At 46.6% G+C, this 24,856-nt stretch overlaps 1 protein-coding gene and 1 long non-coding RNA gene across 2 annotated transcripts in view; one reads left to right on the plus strand and one right to left on the minus strand.

Annotated features, from left to right (window-relative positions):
• LOC118367751 (cyclin-dependent kinase 14) overlaps positions 1-24,856 on the minus strand; it is a 228,098-nt gene that overhangs the window by 196,866 nt on the left and 6,376 nt on the right. The gene's annotated exons all lie outside the window — the stretch shown is intronic.
• Positions 1,230-24,739, plus strand: LOC118367754 (uncharacterized). The gene is made up of 3 exons (XR_004822168.2): positions 1,230-1,346; positions 2,015-2,143; positions 24,599-24,739. It is a non-coding gene; the product is annotated as an uncharacterized LOC118367754 (long non-coding RNA).

Raw genomic sequence — 24,856 nt, forward strand, 5'->3', positions numbered from 1 at the left:
TCTGATTATGTTTATGACTGACTAAAATGTCCATTAAACTTCCATTTATGCAGCATTGTGCAGTCATAACAGCATGTGTTGCTGCAGTGATTAATAATTCAGACTTTGACATTTTCAGTTTGGTTCATTTGGCATGTTTTCCTGGAGCAGAGGAGTAGTTAGTTATGGGAATCAGCACATATCCTCCATAATTACATCTGACTGTGTGTGTGTGTGTGTGTGATCCAAATGAGTCGGACTAACCTGCTGCTGGCGTCGTTCAGAGTTAATTAGAGGGTTTAATATAGACACCAGCTGCTGCTCAACATCTAATCACCAACAACTACACACACAGACAGAGGAGGGGATGGACACTGCAGTAAGACCCTGGCTGAATCCCAAATCACCCCCGTCCCCTCAAACCTCCATTTGTGCGCTCATGTACGAATCCGCCGTTTGCACAAGTGTGAAAGCTGAGGGAGTGAAAATGATCGAGGGTGTAGGTAGGGGCTAATTAGACCCTCCTTTAGTCACTTTGACCAATCCAGCAAGGCTGCAGGCTTCAGAGTGAAGTGCTCTCCCGACACGCACTGTGATATGTTTGGAGTTTGTGCAATGTAATACAAAAGAATGGGGAGGCGTGCCTAATTATACTGTGTGCCATGTGCATTTGCTAATGTGTGATTTCGAGACTTGACATGTAACAGATGAACACCTCTCAAATTAAATGTTTAACTGTTACTGAGGTTTAAATCTAGCAAAACGACACGGGGTACTTGTTCATTTGAATTTCATGATTGTTTTATTTGTAAGTGGAACATGATTTGCATCATTCAATTCACGTGTGTCCCGAAGTTGTTTAATTATTGATCCTCTTGCCACTCACTGAAAATGTATTATTTTTTATTGCTACTGTAGGTAGCGTTAGCTAGGGCTGTACCTGCGCCAAAAAAAAAACATTTTTTAAATAGTGAGCCAACATGTTTTCAGCACTTTTATTTCCTTGACTGTTCGAAAAACATTGTATCATGGCTCTCTATTGTCTCTCTGCAGCAGACATTTAGTGAGCAATATATTGTGAACATCAAATCACAGCATCCAATTGCAGTCAAATGAAATTGTATTTATCACATGTGCCGAATACAACAGGTGAAATGCTTACTTACAAGCCCTTAACCAAAATGAAGTTCAAGAAATAGAATTTAGAAAATACCCTCCCCCTGAGGCGCTGCACTAGCAGCGCAACAACACCGATGCAGCTGCCGAAGTTGCGTTGTCATCGGACAGGCCAGTTGTGGCTGCCAAAATATCTGGGCGGATCAGTCGCAACGTCGTCGAACGGGCCATTCCCGCGGTCTCCCTCAATGGTCAATTATTCAGTCATGTTGGCGTAAAGGATTGGGAGACAGACGCAGGAATGTGTAATAGTTTTTTTTATTGTACCCAAATTACGGCGTGCCGTGTAAAGGCACGGGGGGGAAGACCAAACAAACATGTAACAAAACACAGGGTTTAAACCCAAACAAAAGAGCAAGTAGTACCTTGAATTAATAACACACGCACACAATGATTAACACACGGGACGAGACCCGTAATCATCTGTGCAATCCACAATGGCACGAAAGCCAAAACACACAGCACAGGTACTCACACGCACCAATGGACATTGTAACAATAATCAACCGCCCAAATGGAAACCAAAGGGAACATAAATACAAATACTAATCAGTGGGAATAGGGGACAGGTGTGCGTGATGAAAGTTCCGGAGGGATCCGTGACACTGTCAATTAGGTTAGTATTGTGAAGTACCTACAATGTTGATCCAACCTCACATTTCTCCTGTCAAAGCCATTCAATTATGTAAACGTTTTAAAGTTACCATTGGCCTTCATCTCCTTCATCTTCAACTGAGTCAGGAAGGATGCCTGTATCTTTGTAGTGACTGGGTTTATTGATACACCATCCAAAGAGTAATGAATAACTTCAACATGCTAATTCAATATCTGCTTTTTATTTTTACCCATCTAGCAATAGGTGCCCTTCTTTGCGAGGCAAACTCTGTGTTTGAATCTGTATTTGAAATTCCCTGCTAGAACGGTATTCGTCGTCGGAAGATGAGGAATCATCAGAAGATGAGGAATCATCAGACCAAAGCGCAGCGTGGTAAGTGTTCATGCTTACTTTATTAAAACTGAACACTAATAACAAAATAACAAAGGGAATCACCGAAACAGTCCTGAAAGGTACAAAACACTAAAACAGAAATTAACTACCCACTAAAACCCTGTGGGAAAAAGCTACCTAAGTATGGTTCCCAATCAGAGACAAACGATAGATGGCGCGGCTCTGTTGGGACCTGCAGTGTGTGTGACGTTTGGTGTGGCGTTATTTTATGTTTTTAATTTGTACACTTAGTTTACAAACAATCTGCCAACCATGGATCTACAGTGGTGGAGTGTTGGACTGATCTTGTTGATCGTGTACATACCCGCTACGAACGGACTAAATTATGAAAACGCTGCTGGCAGCGGAATCCAATACAGCAGAGAGTTTTTACTACAATGCAACTCAAATACAAACGCGATGGATATCTCAATGGCCCATCTAATACCCGATTGTCTGCGAGTGGATTACAAGCCCAAATGCAAATGTTGAAAACGAGGGGGAATCAGACAAAGACTTAAAAAATGTAAGAACAAACTTCCCTTACCCACCACCTTGCTGATTAATGCCAGGTCACTGAGGGGGAAAGCAGATGAGTTGTCAGCGAATTTGAGCTTCCAACACGAATATCGGGAGGCCTGTTTGCTGGCATTTACTCAGACTTGGCAGGATGACAGAGTCCCGGACAGAGAAGTGGACCCGGCCGGCTTCACTCTGGTCAGAGTGGACCGTGATCTGACAGTCACAGGGAAACTTCACGATGGGGGCGTCTGCCTGCTTGTCAGGGACCAGTGATGTAAATCGATCCTGGTAAGAGAGAGACTCTGTACCCCTGACATTGAACTGCTTTCTGTGTCACTGCGACCTTACCATCTGCCCTGTGAGTTCCCACAATTGTTTCTTTCCGTTGTGTACATTCAACCTAAAGCTAATATAACAAAGGCATCAGAGATTATTTATAATCTGTCACAGAAACTGGAATCCATCTCCCCCGACGCACCCAAATTTATTTGAGGGGATTTTAACAACTGTACCTTGCACAGTATGTGAAATGTCACACTAGGAAAAATAGGACTCTTGACTTGTGCTATGGGACAATACCAAAGGCGTTCTCTGCCACCACCAGACCTCCCCTGGGGACATCAGACCACAATGTGGTCTACCTCAGGCCAACCTACTGTCGGCTCCTGGAGAGGGAGAAACCTACAGTTACAACTGTCCAGATCTGGAATGACAACAGTATCACTTGTCTCCAGGGGTGTTTTGACTGTACAATGTGGGAGGTATTTGGTCTCCAGGGGTGTTTTGACTGTACAATATGGGAGGTATTTGGTCTCCAGGGGTGTTTTGACTGTACAATATTGGGAGGTATTTGGTCTCCAGGGGTGTTTTGACTGTACAATATGGGAGGTATTTGGTCTCCAGGGGTGTTTTGACTGTACAATATGGGAGGTATTTGGTCTCCAGGGGTGTTTTGACTGTACAATATGGGAGGTATTTGGTCTCCAGGGGTGTTTTGACTGTACTGGGAGGTATTTGGTCTCCAGGGGTGTTTTGACTATACTGGGAGGTATTTGGTCTCCAGGGGTGTTTTGACTGTACAATGTGGGAGGGATTTGAGGACAGCAGCTCTGATCTGGATGAACTCACAGATGTTATTTCAGACTGTAAACTTCTGTGTTGAGTCAGTTGTGCCTACTAAGACCTGTCAAATCTTCCCTAACAACAAGTCGTGGGTATCAAAACATCTAAAATCACTACTTGATAGGAAGAAGGCAGTTTATGCTGGGGGTGATAGACAGGCTTTAAGAGATGTACAACGTGAGATCAAAAAACAGATAATGGTGGACAAGGAGGCAGACAAGCAAAGGGTGGAGAGGAACCTCTCCTTAGGAAACGCAAGGGTGGCCTGGCATAGGATTAAATCCATGGCTAGTGCCCTCCACATAGGCAGGGGAAAACCAGTGCTGACCTTGGGGGATATGAGGGCCAGAACATGGATAATGAACTGAATGTTTTCTTCTCAAGATTTGAATCAGACATCTTCGTGTCGGAGGTTAAACAAATGGAAGAATCATTACAAATGTTTGAGAGAGTTGTTGTTCAACAGGCTGATGTTCTAAAGTTGTTCAGGGGATGTAACACACACAAAAACCCAGGCCCAGGTAAAATACGTGGACATGTGTTAAAGCACTGTGCTGAACAACTGGCTCGTGTTTTTACAGACATTTTCCAATCCTCACTCAACCAGGACTTCCTGAGCCAACGCTCACAGCGAGTCAAAATAGGTCCCCATGTGTCGGATATACGCAATACCAACACAGGCTCTCCTCAGGGATGTGTTTTGCCCCCACTTCTGTACATCGTGTACACTAACAGTTATACTAGTTCCCATACTGACAGACACCTCGTTAAGTTCGCTGATGACACTGCCTTGATCAGCCTGTTGCATGATGACGAGGAATAGGTATAGGACACCCCTCAGCAGGAAAAGCAGAATGAGACAATCATTTGTGCCAGGTGTGATATCCCTCCTAAATAGCTCGGGCAAATGTTCCCATTGACACCGGCCAGCAGGCTAGTCTATTCTTCTTTTTATTTAATGTTTTATTTCTTATTTCTTACTATTATTATTTTTATTGGTGTGTAACTGTTATGAATGATGTATTGTCAATTTTGTTTTGTATTTAAACACCACTTTAAATGTGTACATGACACTGCAACAAAAGTTCCCCATGGGGACAATAAAGTCAGTAAGTAAGTAAGTAAGTAAGACAGCTGTCCTTGATTGAGAACCATACCCGGCCAAAACAAAGAAATACAAAAACATAGAAAAAGGAACATAGAATGCCCACCCAAATCACACCCTGACCAAACCAAAATAGAGACATAAAAAGCTCTAAGGTCAGGGTGTGACAGAGGGACCTTACAGATAATTGTATGTGTGTGGTGCAGAGATGAGGTAGCAAAACCTGAACCTATAGGGGAGGGTCTGGGTGGGCGCCTCTGGAAGCTCCGGACCGAAGGGCGCCTCTGGAAGCTCCGGACCGAAGGGCGCCTCTGGAAGCTCCGGACCGAAGGGCGCCTGTGGACGCTCCTGACCGAAGGGCGCCTGTGGACGCTCCTGACCGAAGGGTGCCTCTGGACGCTCCGGACTGAAGGGCACCTCTGGAGGGCGTCGGTGGAAGCTCCTGACTGGAGGGCGACATTGGAGGCTACGGACTGGAGGGCGACTCTGGAAGCTCCGGACTGGAGGGCGACTCTGGAAGCTCCTGACTGGAGGGCGACACTGGAGGCTCCGGACTGGAGGGCGACTCTGGAAGCTCCTGACTGGAGGGCGACACTGGAGGCTCCGGACTGGAGGGCGTCGCTGGAAGCTGGACTGGAGGGCGACACTGGAGGCTCCGGACTTGAGGGCGTCGCTGGAAGCTGGACTGGAGGGCGACTCTGGAGGGAGGAGACGCAGAGAAAGGGGGAGACCTACAGGAGGCCTGGTGCGTGGAGGAGGCACCGGATAAACCGGGCTGTGGAGGAGCACTGGAGCTCTGGTGCGCAGCCTTGGCACCACTCCTCCAGGCTGAATTCCCACTTTAGCCCGGCCCCTCCAGAGTGCAGGCACAGGTCAAACCGGGCTGTGGGGGAGCACTGGAGATCTGGTGCTTAATCCATTAGGTTCAATGCCCACTTTCGCCTGGCACAGACGGAGCGCAGGCATAGGGCGAACTGAACTCTCCAAGCGCGCCGGAGACACAGTACGCAGAGATGGCGCAGGATACCCTGGGCCGAAACGGGGACCAAACGCGCTGAGCTGGCACAATCCGCCCTGGCTGGATGCCCACTCTCGCATGGCACTTGCGGGGGGCTGGCATATAGCGCTCCGGGCTATGAGTGCACACTGAAGACACCGTGCGCTTCACCGCATAACACGGTGCCTGACGACACTGCTTCTGGTAAGCACGGGGAGTTGGCTCAGGTATATCGCCTGACTCTGCCAATCTCCCCGTGTGCCCCCCCAAAAAATTGGGGCTGCCTCTCGTGCTTGCTGCGCTGCCTTGCCTCATATCGCCGCCTCTCAGCTTTAGCTGCCTGTAGTTCTTCTTTAGGGCGGCGGTATTCCCCAGCATGTCTCCAGGGTCCCTGTCCGTCCAATATCTCCTCCCATGTCAAGGAGTCCTGAACCCTCTGCTCCTCGTTACCACGCTGCTTGGTCCGTTTGTGGTGGGTAGTTCTGTAACGATATTTGTCGTCGGAAGATGAGGAATCATCGGACCAAAGCGCAGCGTGGTAAGTGTTCATGCTTACTTTATTAAAACTGAACACTAATAACAAAATAACAAAGGGAATCACCGAAGCAGTCCTGGAAGGTGCAAAACACTAAACAGCTACCTAAGTATGGTTCCCAATCAGAGACAACGATAGACAGCTGTCCCTGATTGAGAAACATGCCCGGCCAAAACAAAGAAATACAAAAACATAGAAAAAGGAACATAGAATGCCCACCCAAATCACACCCTGACCAAACCAAAATAGAGACATAAAAAGCTCTAAGGTCAGGGTGTGACAGAGGGACCTTACAGATAATTGTATGTGTGTGGTGCAGAGATGAGGTAGTTGTAAAAAAAAATGTTAAACACTATATTTGCACACAAAGCGAATATATGCAACTAATGTGACTTGTTAAGCAAATTTTTACTCCTGAACATATTTAGGCTTGCCAAAACGGGGTTGAATACGTATTAACTCGAAACACTTTTTATTCATTTGTAAAACTTTCAAAAAACATCCTTCCACTTTGACATTATGGGATATTGTGTGTAGGCCAGTGACAAATCTCAATTTCATCAATTTTAAATTCATCTGTAATACTGAATACTTTCTGAAGGCACTGTATCTAGAACCAAAAAGGGTTCTTAGGAGAACCGAAGGTTATTTTATGGGGGCAGCCGCAGAACCCTTTGGGAACGCTTTTTTGTAAGAGTGTAAGTATCATGATAACATTGTATGGTTAGGTCCCTGACAATTCCCAGCCCTAGAAGTCACCTTCACAGTTTTGTCAGCAACACCTGACAACAGAGGGCCCTCTGATCGAGTTGGTAGGAGCTAGGGGAGAGGGGCTGGTTTGAGATTCACCGGCTACACACCTCTCCCTTAACCACAATTGCTATTTCACACTATTGCCCCACTCTCACACACTCCTAATTTTCTTTCTCTCTCTCTCTCTCTCTCACTCTCAACCTCTCTGTCTCTCTCGCTCTCCTTTTCTCACCTGCCACAGTACTCCCACATCCCACTTCCTTTCCTGACCTCCCAAAATTGTCAGAGCAAGACTCTATGGGCCTCTCTGGACTCACCCAGCCAGCCTGACAACCACTCTTCCTCTAATAATGAGCCTCCAAATAGCAGAGCTGTCTAAATTGAGAGAAGAAAGAGTGCTTATTCGATCGGAGATGAAAGGTGATATTTCCTCCTTTCCAAAGGTCAACAGAGATCATTGTGTTTCTTTCCCCTAACCTTCTCCTTTCAAAAAAGGGCCGATCATTAAACACAATATTTACCTTGACATTTGAGACTGTTTCCAAATTGTTTTGAACTGTCAGTATGTAAGAGAAAATGTGAGACAAAACAAGAGAGGCCACGTTTCTTTATCTAACTAAATGTAGAATGTAATCAGTTTAAATGAATACTCTGAAAGTATGTTATCTTTCTACTAGCCCCTTATTGCTTTACCTGCTGAACCCAGAACATAATAACCAGACTGAAGCATGGTTGTCTTCCCATACCATTACCCTCCTTATGCCTTATTTCCCCCCACAGCATCTAATCCCTTTAAAGTGCACTATTGTACTACATAGGGCTCTGGTCAAAAGTAGTGCACTATGTAGAGAATAGAGTGCCATTTGGGACAGATTTTAGCTACCAGTCAGCGGATCCTTGCCTTTTCCTCCCCTCGCAGCACTAACCTAGTCTGAGCCCTGAAACATATGGGAGCGCTCCAACAGCCGTCAACATGATCGACGTGACATCACATCCGCCAGTCATCATCGCCACACGACACCACTAACAATGGGACGGAAGCTCGCCTAACAACGGGGAGACTGGTCATACTGTTCATGCCACATTTGCATTTTAATATCTCAGCAATATTTAATCCATTAGGTATCCTCCCGGGCCTATTGAGGGAACGTTAATTCGCTAGCGAATGGCTGGATTAACGACAGTTGGATTATACCAATGTTATTCACGATGAGACAGGAGATGGTGGGTTTGAACACCAGGATTGACACTCAGGAGCTTCAAACTGGCAGGACTCATACATCCACAACCATCTCATTGGTGCACAGCCTTGGCACCACTCCTCCAGGCTGGATGACCACTTTAGCCCGGACCCTCCAGAGTGCAGGCACAGGTTGAACCGGGCTGTGGGGGAGCACTGGAGATCTGGTGCATACCACTCGCACCTCTCCCCGAATGCCAGGCATAGGGCGCACTGCACCCTCCCAGCGCCCCGGAGACACAGCACGCAGAGCCAGCGCAGGATACCCTGGGCCGAAACGGTGTACAGGAGACCAAACACGCTGAGCCGGCACAATACGCCCTGGCTGGATGCCCACTCTCGCATGGCACTTGCGGAGGGCTGGGCTATGAGCTCGTACTGGAGACACTGTGCGCTTGACCGCATAACACGGTGCCTGACCAGTACTGCGCTTCTTCCGGTAAGCAAGGGGAGTTGGCTCAGGTCTATTGTCTGACTCCGCCAACCTCCCCGTGTGCCCCCCTCCAAAAAATTGGGGGCTGCCTCTCGTGCCTCTTTTACTGCCTTACCTCATATCGCCGCCGCTCAGCATTCGCTGCCTCCAGTTCTTCCTTGGGGCAATGATATTCCCCAGCCTGTGCCCAGGGTCCCTTACCGTCCAATATCTCCTCCCAAGTCCAGGAGTCCAGAACCCTCTGCTCCTGGTTACCACTCTGCTTGGTCCGGTTATGGTGGGTAGTTCTGTAACGGTTTTCCTTCTCTTCTGAGGAGGAGTAGGAAGGATCGGACCAATATGCAGCGTGGTACGTGTCCATGTTAATATTTATTTAAACTGAACACAAAACAAAATAACAAGAGAACGAACGAAAACAAAACCGTTCTGTCTGGTGCAGACACAGAGACAGAAAACAACTACCCACAAATCATAGTGGGAACACAGGCTGCCTAAGTATGGTTCTCAATCAGAGACAACGACAAACAGCTGCCTCTGATTGGGAACCATACCTGGCCAAACACAGAAATACAAAACCATTGAACAACACATAGAATGCCCACCCCAACTCACGCCCTGACCAAACTAAAACAGAGACATAAAAAAGGAACTAAGGTCCGGGCGTGACTCTCATACAGTATTAGCCTGGTCGCAGATCTGTTTTGGCAACTCCTATGCTTGAGTTGGCAAGACAGCACGAACTGATCTTGGACCAGTCTTATCTTGTATGGATTCATGCTCAAACAAACTAAGATAGCCATAGCGTCATTCAACTATACACTAATCCTGTATAATGAAGTTCCAAGATTATAACAGCTAGCTGGAGGAACATTACAGCCAAATATGACTGATGGCTAAAAACGGAGAACGCTAATTTTCTCAGATTAGCACTAATCTTAGATTGAGAAAAAAACAGAGTTCCTCGCAGCTAACACTTCTTAGATTAACCAGGGGAGAGTGATACATAACTGACCGCCTGTCAGAGTCTTGAAGCCAACGCTTTCAGTTGAGCCATCATCCTCAGATTGAGAAATAGCTGACCTAACCACTGCAGGCTAACACCCCCAGATTATCTGGCCATCAATACTAAAACTGACAGAAGCACAGAAACATGGCTGCTGCTGAAAAGTCAAGCCATCGTCACCAGTCATTCAGGCTTAAGGCTGCATCAAAGTATCTTCTAGGAGAATGTACACTGATCAAGAGAAGTTAATGAGTTTTAGAAGAAGAGAGAACTCTGCTTTAATCTTAACTGGAATTAGATTGAGTTAATAGGTTAATAGCAGAGGATGCACACAAGCATGTAGGCACACACACACACACACACACACACACACACACACACACACACACACACACACACTGCCCTTACAAGGAGAAATGAGTAATGATGTCGGCTCTATATTTCTCCCCACCCTAGTGTGCCCTGTGAGGGGGTGGAGCAGGAGTGATGTAGCGTTGGCAGAAGGAAGACGGTTCCTCCCAGCTTCCCCCCTGGGCCGCTCTGGAGAGAGGAGGATAGAGGGGTGTTCAAGGGTATCTGTCAATATCTTACTCTACTACCTCAGGATGAAAGAGGGGGAAAAGGAGTGAGAGAACAAAACACAGAGGCTTCTGAGGTCAAATGAGTGCTAGCGTAGGACATCTTGAAGTGATTTTCAAACGCGTTGCTACAAAACATGAGCTGGGTGGACAGGGAGACAGGCAGGCAGGCCCAGAAGCCTTTCCCTTCACTGCAGAGAGTGAACATAGAAACACACCGCCTGGTGGAACTGCCTGGCTAGCTGTTTCACATGTGGGCCAAAAGCCTTAGAGACAAAACATACAGCATAAACTACCTACTGTAAATGTCATGCACAGTACACTAAAGATACATATTAAATGGAGTGAGCAGGCTCTACTGACAGCAGAGATGTGAGCAATACCTTTTGGTTTGTTCCACAGTCATTGGTTTGATCAAAAACAGACAGAAGTAGGACACTGACGCTTACATGAACCTACATACACCTGATCTGTATGTACCTTTCAATCACCTGATAGGAACATGGTGGTGGAAGCCTATTTTCACAGGCTCTCAGCAATTCAACATTCATTTCAGTGATGGATGCATCTTAGAGAAAAAAATAGGCCTAAAGTAGAACAAGAAAAAACAATTGTTTACTCAGAGAGAAGTACATGTATTTCTATGTGACAGTATTGTGACCGAAGACGTACATATGGAACTTGTTGTGTACAGTAGTCATGGTGATGCAGCCAATAGAAACATTTGGGGAGCTGACGCCACAACTGTTTGTGGCATAATCTAGCCATCCTAATCAGACCAGAGGAGAACCACAAACCAGCCAGGAGACCACCCACAGACAGAGACAGAGCGAGATGGAGAGAAAGAGAGAGAATATAGAAAGAGGGGAATGGAGACAGAGAGAGAGAGAGAATGCAGAGAGGAATGGAGTAGAAGAGAAAGATGGCAATAGGGGGCAACATTCCCTGTGTGTGTGTGTGTGTGTGTGTGTGTGTGTGTGTGTGTGTGTGTGTGTGTGTGTGTGTGTGTGTGTGTGTGTGTGTGTGTGTGTGTGTGTGTGTGTGTGTGTGTGTGTGTGTATACGAGTAGGTTCTGCTTAATGTCTGAGTGAAGTCAACTCAACGTCTGTTGCATTTCAGGAGGACCAGACTCAAAGTGTAAATCTCTACCTGCTCAACAAATAGACAACCTAATGTAACCAAGCATCGAAAACTTGCCTGTCTAGGAAAATACACACACACACATGCACTCGCGCGCACACACACACACACACACGCGCGCACACTTGAATATATGTTTACAAAGAAGAGACCCTTGAGCTCCTCCGCAGTGCAACGGGACAGAGGGTGAACTACACCCTCAGAAAACATTACCCTGGTTCACAGAGAGGGATACTCCAACCCTACAAAATGGCCCCTAAAATGTCTCAGCTCTGAAAGAAACTGAGAAGAGGATTCCTCTATCTAGCGTCTCAGAGAGAGTCGTTTCAGAAACTATTCCTCTAACCTACTCTAGCCTACCCTACCTAATTTCATTCAGATTCCATCCTTATCGTTCCCTCCCTACCACAGCTTAAAACTTGATTTAATAATATTCGCTGTCTGATAGTATGGCTAAGCAGCTTACAGAGAGGAAGGTTTGCAGCACAGTGAGCGAAAAGTGTGAAATGATATCCTGCCGTCATTAAAGCCGGATGATTCCGGTGGGAATATTCAACATGCGGTACGAAACGGAAAGAAACCTCTGGGAATCATCTCTCTCTCTCTCCCGGGAACTACAGAGACCATAGAAATCAGTGAGACGTCAGTCGTCCTCTGATCACATTGTAAGAACTCACAGGTTTGGTTTCCCTCCATTTAAAAGCATATGGATCCTACCTGTTCTAATCTGCAGCTGAAGTTACAGCGGTTCCAGTCCTACTTATAGATGAATGGTGGATATGTATCTGTCAGTGACAGGATCCACAATCTCCCAGTAGAGCTCTAGTATATGATATCAACTACTGTACTGACTGCAGTGAAACATCATCTCTGTAAGGCCTCTCAGAACAACAAAAGCTGTGATATTTCTGAACCTGACTATGATCCTGAAACACAATGCATGTCATCTTTAAATATTTTATTTGAGTCCTCGACAATAACTTTAAAGAGTGTTCGCCATCCGTTGTTGCCCACGGTGATGCTAAACGAGAGAGGGACGTTATCTAGATTCCCGATGACCTCTGACCTTGTCCCTTATCTAGGAGATGCGGGGGACGGGAACCCTGGGGCTTGGGGATGGGGAGGACGGTAATCTTGAGACACATCCAGGGGCAGGAAGGGTGACATTGGCGAGCGCACCGCTAGGTGAATCGATAAGCCTGATAACACCTGTGTGTGTTATCAGTGTGCGTGTGCTTTTGCGTTATCAATGTTAGGGTGAAGGAAGTTTCTAATCGACACCATGGTGTTTCACACCGCAGGCCACTACTGGTCTCCCGGTACTCTCCTCGTCTCCTCTCTTCCTCAGCCTCTACGGCCCTTACACATTCTTTTTTGAATCTTTCCTCCTGATTTCCTCACAGAGATATGGCCTTTACTTTTCCTTTCCACACCTTTCCAGCTCAACAGTTATTGAATTAATGTGGAGATTTACTTGAACAACATTATAGGACATGAAAGTCAATGGGAGCTCAAAGCAGGAACCAGTGAGTCAATCCCTCTAATCAACGCTACTGCATGTTATCAATGTAGAACATTGATTGGATTTTGAAAGTCATCAAAATACGCTGTTTTAATTCAACTTGAACAATGAAGACTGTAACTAAAAATCAATAGGGGGTGTTTGTAGCTTGAGTTTTCGTCAATGGGAAGTGTTTTAACCGAATAACAATCACCACTGACCTTGGCTTAGAGACAGATGTGTGCGCTCGTGGGACAGATGTGTGCGCTCGTGGGACAGATGTGTGCGCTCGTGGGACAGATGTGTGCGCTCGTGGGACAGATGTGTGCGCTCCTGGGACAGATGTGTGCGCTCGTGGGACAGATGTGTGCGCTCCTGGGACAGATGTGTGCGCTCCTGGGACAGATGTGTGCGCTCGTGGGACAGATGTGTGCGCTCCTGGGACAGATGTGTGCGCTCCTGGGACAGATGTGTGCGCTCGTGGGACAGATGTGTGCGCTCCTGGGACAGATGTTTGCGCTCGTGGGACAGATGTGTGCGCTCCTGGGACAGATGTGTGCGCTCCTGGGACAGATGTGTGCGCTCGTGGGACAGATGTGTGCGCTCCTGGGACAGATGTGTGCGCTCCTGGGACAGATGTTTGCGCTCGTGGGACAGATGTGTGCGCTCCTGGGACAGATGTGTGCGCTCCTGGGACAGATGTGTGCGCTCCTGGGACAGATGTGTGCGCTCCTGGGACAGATGTGTGCGCTCCTGGGACAGATGTGTGCGCTCCTGGGACAGATGTGTGCGCTCGTGGGACAATATGACAATGTTATCAGGATCTAACAGCATTTCAAACGTCATTTGTGGTGTGAGACAGACATCCAATAAGCTATTCAAACTGTCACACTCCTGTGGCTATGTCACTCAGGAAAAATATGATATACATCCACAATGTTCCAGCTGCCCCTCCTCCTCTCCTCTCTTAACTTCTTCGATATAGGGGGCGCTCTTTTAATTTTTGGATAAAAAACGCTCCCGTTTTAAACAAGATATTTTGTCACGAAAAGATGCTCGACTATGCATATAATTGACAGCTTTGGAAAGAAAACACTCTGACGTTTCCAAAACTGCAAAGATATTATCTGTGAGTGCCACAGAACTGATGCAACAGGCGAAACCAAGATGACATTTCAAACAGGAAATGCCCCAGATTTTGAAGGCGCTGTGTTCCAATGTCTCCTTATATGGCTGTGAATGCGCCAGGAATGAGCCTACACTTTCTGTCGTTTCCCCAAGGTGTCTGCAGCATTGTGACGTAATTGTAGGCATATCATTGGAAGATTGACCATTTTACACTACATCTACCAGGTGGTGTCCTCCGTCGCATGAATGATTTATCATCGAATAGATATGTGAAAAACACCTGGAGGATTGATTCTAAACAACGTTTGCCATGTTTCTGTCGATATTATGGAGTTAATTTGGAAAAAAGTTTGTCGTTGTAATGACTGAATTTTCGTTTCTTTTTCTTAGTCAAACGTGATGAACAAAACGGAGCGATTTCTCCTACACAAATAATATTTTTGGAAAAACTGAACATTTGCTATCTAACTGAGAGTCTCCTCATTGAAAACATCCGAAGTTCTTCAAAGGTAAATGATTTTATTTGAATGCTTTGCTTGTTTTTGTGAAAATGTTGTCTGCTGAATGCTAGGCTTAATGCTATGCTAGCTATCAATACTCTTACACAAATGCTTGTGTATGTAACGGTTCTCTTGTGGAGAAGGAGAGTCTGACCAAAATGCAGCGTGATGATGATTCATGATATTTTAATGAAGGAAAAAACTATACATGAAGAAACTACAAAATAATGAAATGTGAAAACCGAAACAGCCCTATCTGGTGCAAACACAAAGACAGGAACAATCACCCACAAAACACTCAAAGAATATGGCTGCCTAAATATGGTTCCCAATCAGAGACAACGATACACACCTGCCTCTGATTGAGAACCACTCCAGACAGCCATAGACTTTGCTAGATAACCCCACTAAGCCACACACCCAACACCCCACAAAACCCCAAGACAAAACACACCACAATAAACCCATGTCACACCCTGGCCTAACCAAATAAATGAAGACAAACACAATATATTATGACCAGGGCGTGACAGTGTAGCTATGGTTGAAAAGCATATTTTGAAAATCTGAGATGACAGTGTTGTTAACAAAAGGCTAAGCTTGTGAGTGAATATATTTCTTTCATTTCATTTGCGATTTTCATGAATAGTTAACGTTGCGTTATGGTAATGAGCTTGAGGCTATGATTACGCTCCCGGATACGGGATTGCTCGACGCAAGAAGTTAACCACCAGCGTAATTCCAACCAGTTTCTGCCAACAGACATTTGTGCTCTGAGACAGAAAGCAAGGCTAAAGTCTTATATATGCCATTTAGCAGACGCTTTTATCCAAAGCGACTTACTTGTTGACTTGTATGTGTGCATACATTCTACGTATGGGTGGTCCCGGGAATCGAACCCACTACCCTGGCGTTACAAGCGCCATGCTCTACCAACTGAGCTACAGAAGGACCACCTCTTGGTCTTGGTAAAGAACTGGACTTCCATGGAGTGAGTGAGTGAGTGAGTGAGTGAGTGAGTGAGTGAGTGAGTGAGATATATATATATATATATATATATATATAAATCCATCCATGCTCTATCTGGGTATTCTGCTGGGCTGTGTCCGTCCCCAAGGATAACCATGGCAGAATATGTGACAGGGCCTCTCTCTCTCCCTCCCTCCCTCCCCCTACTCCTCCTCCTCTCCTCCCCATCTACCCCACATAGCAGTTCCTCACTGGTGCTTAACTGTGACCCAACCCTCCCTACATCCCCTGATGGAGGACAAATTCACTATTCCAGGCATCTCTCTTCTCACCATTTCTCTCCCTCCGCCCTTGGGGAATGGCTCCGGCCTGTACCATACTGCTATTCTAGAAGTGACTGACTGCTAGTGATGGCATAAAAGATGATGACACAGATGATGATGATGACAATGATGAAGGAGAGCACTGTTCCTCCCTTTATAAAACCTTCAGATAACTCCCAAGGACCAAAAGGTGATTTGTTTCCTGTGAAATAAATGACATATTTTCCATCCGGTTCAGTCTTAATGGCTCCTCCACTAATATCGCTGGAGTCTTTAATGTGATAGATGAAGACGTTTATTGCATTTCTGATCCTGACACCAAACACATGCAATTATTCAATGTGCCAGACCCCAATTCTGCTGAGAATAGATAATGAAGTTCTCGTGCGACAGAGACAGAGACAGAGAGAGAGAGAGAGAGAGAGAAAGAATAAGGATAAAATAAGGAGGGAGAAAAGTATTATTAATAGCCAGAAATAAGTGAAGACCTTGGCCTTAATCTAACAATATTTAGCAATTGTCATTATGCATAAATGATTGTTTGCGTTGCAACACATTTTAATTTCTCTGTGTGCATACAATGTGTGAAGTGAAGACAAAGTGACCCTCATGGAACTCGGCTTACATGTTAACTAAAATTGGATTGAGTCTATGGGGCAGCAGCTGAGGACGTGTGCGTTGCCACACACGCACGCACGCACGCACGCGCACACACACACACACACACACACACACACACACACACACACGAGTTCTCTAACAGCCTTCTGTAATAGAACAGTCAAACCCACAGCAGTGTTATTTAACATTCAGCCAGGCCACACAGCACAGCGCCTGTGTTTCCACTAGAAGAGGGGAGCAAGGGGGGCAAGGAGAAAGAGAGAGGGAGGGGGAGATGAAAAGAGAAAGATTGAGTGGCATGGAGAGAGAGAAAGACAGAGAGAGATATAGGGAGACATAGAAAAAGAGAGGGACCGAAAGATGGGAAGAAAGGACGGAGAGGTATAGAGACGGGTAGAAAGAGGGGTGGAGAGGAAAAGAGAGAAGACGAGACAGGGACAGAGAGAAGAGGAGAGAGGGACAGAGAGAAGAGGAGACAGGGACAGAGAGAAGAGGAGACCGGGACAGAGAGAAGAGGAGACGGGGACAGAGAGAAGAGGAAACAGGGACAGAGAGACAGGGACAGAGAGAAGAGGAGACAGGGACAGAGAGAAGAGGAGAGAGGGACAGAGAGAAGAGGAGAGAGGGACAGAGAGAAGAGGAGAGAGGGACAGAGAGAAGAGGAGACAGGGACAGAGAGAAGAGGAGAGAGAGACAGAGAGAAGAGGAGACGGGGACAGAGAGAAGAGGAGAGAGGGACAGAGAGAAGAGGAGAGAGGGACAGAGAGAAGAGGAGAGAGGGACAGAGAGAAGAGGAGAGAGGGACAGAGACGGAGACAGGGACAGAGAGATGAGGAGAGAGAGACAGAGAGAAGAGGAGAGAGAGACAGAGAGAAGAGGAGAGAGGGACAGAGAGAAGCGGAGACAGGGACAGAGAGATGAGGAGAGAGAGACAGAGAGAAGAGGAGAGAGAGACAGAGAGAAGAGGAGACAGGGACAAAGAGAAGAGGAGAGAGGGACAAAGAGAAGAGGAGAGAGGGACAGAGAGAAGAGGAGAGAGGGCCAGAGAGAAGAGGAGAGAGGGCCAAAGAGAAGAGGAGAGAGGGACAGAGAGAAGAGGAGAGAGGGCCAGAGAGAAGAGGAGAGAGGGCCAGAGAGAAGAGGAAAGAGGGCCAGAGAGAAGAGGAGAGAGGGCCAGAGAGACATGGACAAAGAAAAGAGGAGAGAGGACCAGAGAGAAGAGGAGACAGGGACAGAGAGAAGAGGAGAGAGGGACAGAGAGAAGAGGAGACAGGGACAAAGAGAAGAGGAGAGAGGGACAGAGAGAAGAGGAGAGAGGGACAGAGAGAAGAGGAGAGAGGGCCAGAGAGAAGAGGAAAGAGGGCCAGAGAGAAGAGGAGAGAGGGCCAGAGAGACATGGACAAAGAAAAGAGGAGAGAGGACCAGAGAGAAGAGGAGACAGGGACAGAGAGAAGAGGAGAGAGGGACAGAGAGAAGAGGAGACAGGGACAGAGAGAAGAGGAGACAGGGACAGAGAGAAGAGAAGAAGGGACAGAGAGAAGAGAAGAAGGGACAGAGAGAAGAGGAGACAGGGACAGAGAGAAGAGGAGACAGGGACAGAGAGAAGAGGAAACAGGGACAGAGAGACAGGGACAGAGAGAAGAGGAGACAGGGACAGAGAGAAGGGGAGATAGGGACAGAGAGAAGAGGAGACAGGGACAGAGAGAAGGGGAGACAGGGACAGAGAGAAGAGGAGAGAGGAGGAGAGAGGACCAGAGAGAAGAGGAGAGAGGGACAGAGAGAAGAGGAAACAGGGACAGAGAGAAGAGGAGACAGGGACAGAGAGAAGAGGAGACAGGACCAGAGAGAAGAGGAGACAGGGACAGAGAGAAGAGGAGACCGGGACAGAGAGAAGAGGAGACGGGGACAGAGAGAAGAGGAAACAGGGACAGAGAGACAGGGACAGAGAGAAGAGGAGACAGGGACAGAGAGAAGAGAAGAAGGGACAGAGAGAAGAGGAGACAGGGACAGAGAGAAGAGGAGACAGGGACAGAGAGAAGAGGAAACAGGGACAGAGAGACAGGGACAGAGAGAAGGGGAGACAGGGACAGGGACAGAGAGAAGGGGAGATAGGGACAGAGAGAGGAGACAGAGAGAGACAGGGAAGAGAGAGGGACAGGGAAGAGACAGGGACAGAGAGAAGAGGAGAGGGAGAGAGAAGAGGAGACAGGACCAGAGAGAAGAGGAGAGAGGGACAGAGAGAAGGGAGAGGAAGACAGAGAGGGACAGGGACAGAGAGAAGAGGAGACAGGGACAGAGAGAAGAGGAGACAGGACCAGAGAGAAGAGGAGACAGGGACCAGAGAGAAGAGGAGACAGAGAGAAGAGGAAACGGGACAGAGAGAAGAGGGAGACAGAGAGAAGAGGGACAGACCAGAGAGAAGAGGAGAAACAGGGACAGAGAGACAGGGACAGAGAGAAGAGGAGACAGGGACAGAGAGAAGATGAGACAGGGACAGAGAGAAGATGAGACAGGGACAGAGAGAAGAGGAGAGAGAGACAGAGAGAAGAGGAGAGAGACAGAGAGAAGAGGAGAGAGACAGAGAGAAGAGGAGACAGAGACAGAGAGAAGAGGAGAGCGGGACAGAGAGAAGAGGAGAGAGAGTCAGAGAGAGGAGAGATGGGACAGAGAGAAGAGGAGAGAGGGACAGAGAGAAGAGGAGAAAGGGGAAAAAAGACTGCTGTGGATGACTGGTCTCTTTCTCTGGGAGTTATGACCAGATGACATCTCTTTCTGTGCCAGATACAGTCACATTACCTTGGAGAAACCATTTAATATCAAGACAAACTACCAGGGTACTGTTGATAACTCTTCAGGCACTGTAGTAGGCTAGCTACTCTGGGTACAATTTAATCAGACTCGTGGTGTTCTGCCCATGATGAATGGGCATGAGCTGAACAATGTAGCAAACAATGGGCCCTTCTTTAAGACACAAACACACGCCGGGTAATTCCTCTCCTTACTGCTCACTCAGAGACACCCTGGTGCTGCACAGGAAATGGTTATTTTTCTTTCCTAAATTCTTTAAATTGTTTCCCTGGCGGCAGAGACCATTTATAACCAATGGTCCGGGCTATTTCCCAGGGCACCGGATTCTTGGAGTGGTCCGGTTCACATTATTTCACCACAAAAGTCCCAGTAGCATAAAATGGACTGGTGGTGGAGATATATCTAATCTATGTTCATCAGCATAATCACAGGAAACATAACTAATGCCAATGTTAAATAACTTAGATTTTATATACAGACATTTTATATACAGCTGGACTCCAGTGCCAATACAAATAATGACTTGTGCAAAGCCCCAGTGATGACAAAGTCTTAAAATGGGCATAATCACTTACTCAGTGCAACCACAGAGCTGAGACTGCAGATTACAAGAGAGTGAGCGAGTGAGAGACGGAGAGTGAGAGGGAGAGAGAGAGAGACGGAGAGTGAGAGGGAGAGAGAGAGAGACGGAGAGTGAGAGGGAGAGAGAGAGAGAAAAGGGACAGTGGGAAAGAGAAATGGGGAGAGGAGAGCAAGAGAGAAATAAAGAGAGAGATTGAGACCAAATAATGCCATAATAATACAAAATCCAGAAAAGAGACATTCAATTCTACAACCACCTAAAAGGAAACCATTTCCAAACCTTCCATAGCAAAGCCATCACCTACAGAGAGATGAACCTGGAGAAGAGTCCCCTAAGCAAGCTGGTCCTGGGGCTCTGTTCACAAACACAAACAGACCCCACAGAGCCCCAGGACAGCAACACAATTAGACCCAACCAAATCATGAGAAAACAAAAAGATAATTACTTGACACATTGGAAAGAATTAACAAAAAAACTGAGCAAACTAGAATGCTATTTGGCCCTAAACAGAGAGTACAAAGTAGAAAAATAGCAAAATACCTGACCACTGTGACTGACACAAACTTAAGGAAAGCTTTCACTATGTACAGACTCAGTGAGCATAGCCTTGCTATTGAGAAAGGCAGCCAAAGGCAGACCTGGCTCTCCAGAGAAGATAAGCTATGTGCACACTGCCCACAAAATGAGGTGGAAACTGAGCTAGCGAAACAGCAGCCCTCTGTCTTACTATATGTAGCCCATGTATCTGATGCTGTCTGGCCAAAACAAAGTATGACATGCCAGACAGTGTCAGATATATGGGCTACACATACTGTACATGTCCTCTGCTTAGATGACGATGGCAGTTTTATCAGCAGCACCTGCCTTTTTTACTGAAGAAATGTGTATTGTATCCTCTTAGAGTCCAAGTACCCAGGGCTGGGTCGAGAACCAGTCTTTCCTAAATAGAAAAATGGGGTGGAGACCAGACGTAAATCAGTGACGCCTCGCTACACGTCAAATCAATCAAATGCCTTGCTTGGGGGGAGCTCCAATAGTGTTGTAGGTAGTGAGGATGGCCAGGAAATTGCTGATAAAAATCTCCATCAAAATAGGCATGTTGGATTGTGTATTGAGCACATTTCTGACAAAACAGTTTTCCCCCCAGGTTTTCTGGCATACGGACCAACTCTCTGCAAAATGTGTCCTATCCGGTCAGAGAGACAGACAGGGAGAGACAGACAGGGAGAGACAGACAGAGAGAGAGAGAGAGAGACAGAGACAGAGACAGAGAGAGAGAGAGAGAGAGAGAGAGAGAGAGAGGCAAAGAGAAATTGCCCATCACTCTTATAATCTGTGTAGGGCTAGGTAGGAATACAGGGACATGGGAGGAGGGGACACACATAAAATTTTACACTACACCACTTCTAAAATCTTAACAACTTGGACGTGGTCACATTTCATGATTTCCTTGTCCCAAATCTTTCCTTCCTTCCATCCGCAACCCCAGGACGTGACTTCTCACATTACACAATAATTCCCTAGTTTATCCTGCCCTGCATTTCTCGAGTTGTCGTAGGAAAAAAATGCTGACACGCAAACAACTGTTTTATAAGTGTGCACATTATTATGTGCGGAAACATTTTTAAAAAGCCGGAGGCGCAGAATATAAACTTAATATGAAATAATAACGATAATAGGAAATTATTCAGTTCATAGGGTTTCACCACGATCTAGAACTGGGGAATGTGTGGCAAAATTGTGTAGTGTAGAGCTGTTCAGATAGTTAATGCAATCCCTGCTTTGTCTGTGCCAACCGCCTTCATAAGCTGAACAGATAAGGTTATCATTAACCAAAGCAAGATCAGCAAACATTCACACTGGCTGCTGTCTCCTCAGTCTCTCTACACTTTGTGTACTTGAATTTCCAACTGGAAAGAGACCACAGGAGTTAAGCCTTATCTTTCACCAAGGACATCTCTTTAGATACCAATCTAAAGCACCGCATTGAGGGCTTGGGAAGAAAATCTATGTTACTTCAACTCAAAAGAGCAAGCAAGCAGAATTTCCTTGCCAACGTATTTAACATTTACATCCTAGTGTCTACGGCCTTATCGGCATCCTCATCAACACACACACACACACACACACACACACACACACACACACACACACACACACACACACACACACACACACACACACACACACACACACACACACACACACACATATGTTTCGTATTGCGTCAGATAACAACATTGACGAATACGCTGATTCGGTGTGCGAGTTCATTAGAACGTGCGTTGAAGATGTCGTTCCCATAGCAACGATTAAAACATTCCCTAACCAGAAACCGTGGATTGATGGCAGCATTCGCGTGAAACTGAAAGCGCAAACCACTGCTTTTAATCAGGGCAAGGTGACTGGTAACATGACCGAATACAAACAGTGCAGCTATTCCCTCCGCAAGGCTATCAAACAAGCTAAGCGTCAGTACAGAGACAAAGTGGAATCTCAATTCAACGGCTCAGACACAAGAGGTATGTGGCAGGGTCTACAGTCAATCACAGACTACAAGAAGAAAACCAGCCCAGTCACGGACCAGGATGTCTTGCTCCCAGGCAGACTAAATAACTTTTTTGCCCGCTTTGAGGACAATACTGACACGGCCTGCAACGAAAACATGCGGACTCTCCTTCACTGCAGCCGAGGTGAGTAAGACATTTAAACGGGTTAACCCTCGCAAGGCTGCAGGCCCAGACGGGATCCCCAGCCGCGCCCTCAGAGCATGCGCAGACCAGCTGGCCGGTGTGTTTACGGACATATTCAATCAATCCCTATACCAGTCTGCTGTTCCCACATGCTTCAAGAGGGCCACCATTGTTCCTGTTCCCAAGAAAGCTAAGGTAACTGAGCTAAACGACTACCGCCCCATAGCACTCACTTCCGTCATCATGAAGTGCTTTGAGAGACTAGTCAAGGACCATATCACCTCCACCCTACCTGACACCCTAGACCCACTCCAATTTGCTTACCGCCCAAATAGGTCCACAGACGATGCAATCTCGGCATTCAACACCATAGTGCCCTCCAAGCTCGTCATCAAGCTCGAGACCCTGGGTCTCGACCCCGCCCTGTGCAACTGGGTACTGGACTTCCTGACGGGCCGCCCCCAGGTGGTGAGGGTAGGCAACAACATCTCCACCCCGCTGATCCTCAACACTGGGGCCCCACAAGGGTGCATTCTGAGCCCTCTCCTGTACTCCCTGTTCACCCACAACTGCGTGGCCACGCACGCCTCCAACTCAATCATCAAGTTTGCGGACGACACAACAGTGGTAGGCTTGATTACCAACAACGACGAGACGGCCTACAGGGAGGAGGTGAGGGCCCTCGGAGTGTGGTGTCAGGAAAATAACCTCACACTCAACGTCAACAAAACTAAGGAGATGATTGTGGACTTCAGGAAACAGCAGAGGGAACACCCCCCTATCCACATCAATGGAACAGTAGTGGAGAGGGCAGCAAGTTTTAAGTTCCTCGGCATACACATCACAGACAAACTGAATTGGTCCACTCACACAGACAGCATCGTGAAGAAGGCGCAGCAGCGCCTCTTCAACCTCAGGAGGCTGAAGAAATGCGGCTTGTCACCAAAAGCACTCACAAACTTCTACAGATGCACAATCGAGAGCATCCTGGCGGGCTGTATCACCGCCTGGTACGGCAACTGCTCCGCCCACAACCGTAAGGCTCTCCAGAGGGCTGTGAGGTTTGCACAACGCATCACCGGGGGCAAACTACCTGCCCTCCAGGACACCTACACCACCCGATGTTACAGGAAGGCCATAAAGATCATCAAGGACAACAACCACCCGAGCCACTGCCTGTTCACCCCGCTATCATCCAGAAGGCGAGGTCAGTACAGGTGCATCAAAACTGGGACCGAGAGACTGAAAAACAGCTTCTATCTCAAGGCCATCAGACTGTTAAACAGCCACCACTAACATTGAGTGGCTGCTGCCAACACACTGACACCACTGACAGTGACTCAACTCCAGCCACTTTAATAATGGGAATTGATGGGAAATGATGTAAAATATATCACTAGCCACTTTAAACAATGCTACCTAATATAATGTTATATACCCTACATTATCCATCTCATATGCATACGTATATACTGTACTCTATATCATCTACTGCATCCTTATGTAATACATGTATCACTAGCCACTTTAACTATGCCACTTTGTTTACATACTCATCTCATATGTATATACTGTACTTGATACCATCTACTGTATCTTGCCTATGCTGCTCTGTACCATCACTCATTCATATATCTTTATGTACATGTTCTTTATCCCCTTACACTGTGTATAAGACAGTAGTTTTGGAATTGTTAGTTAGATTACTTGTTGGTTATTACTGCATTGTCGGAACTAGAAGCACAAGCATTTCACTACACTCGCATTAACATCTGCTAACCATGTGTATGTGACAAATAAAATTTGATTTGATTTGACACACAAACACGCAGCATTGTTATACATTGGGAAAACATTCTCTAATACTTTCATCATTCTGATGTTAGTTTCTCTGTCCACAGAATAATGTGTCTGGTTGGCTTCCTAATGGCAAACACTGGCCCAGAGGACTGGGACTACTGAGATGATAGGACAGCCCTGATGCAGTAAACATGAATACATTACAAACCCTATCTAATGTCTGTTCATAGAAATAAACTACTGAACTGCATACAGTACCACCACAGTATTGTCTGTCTATGAATTCAATACATAATACCACACAATAAACACAATAGATATTAACATCAAATATTGTTGTATTGCACTGAAAAATGTGC

Source organism: Oncorhynchus keta, chromosome 34 (genome assembly GCF_023373465.1).
Source record: "Oncorhynchus keta strain PuntledgeMale-10-30-2019 chromosome 34, Oket_V2, whole genome shotgun sequence".
NCBI lineage: Eukaryota > Metazoa > Chordata > Actinopteri > Salmoniformes > Salmonidae > Oncorhynchus > Oncorhynchus keta.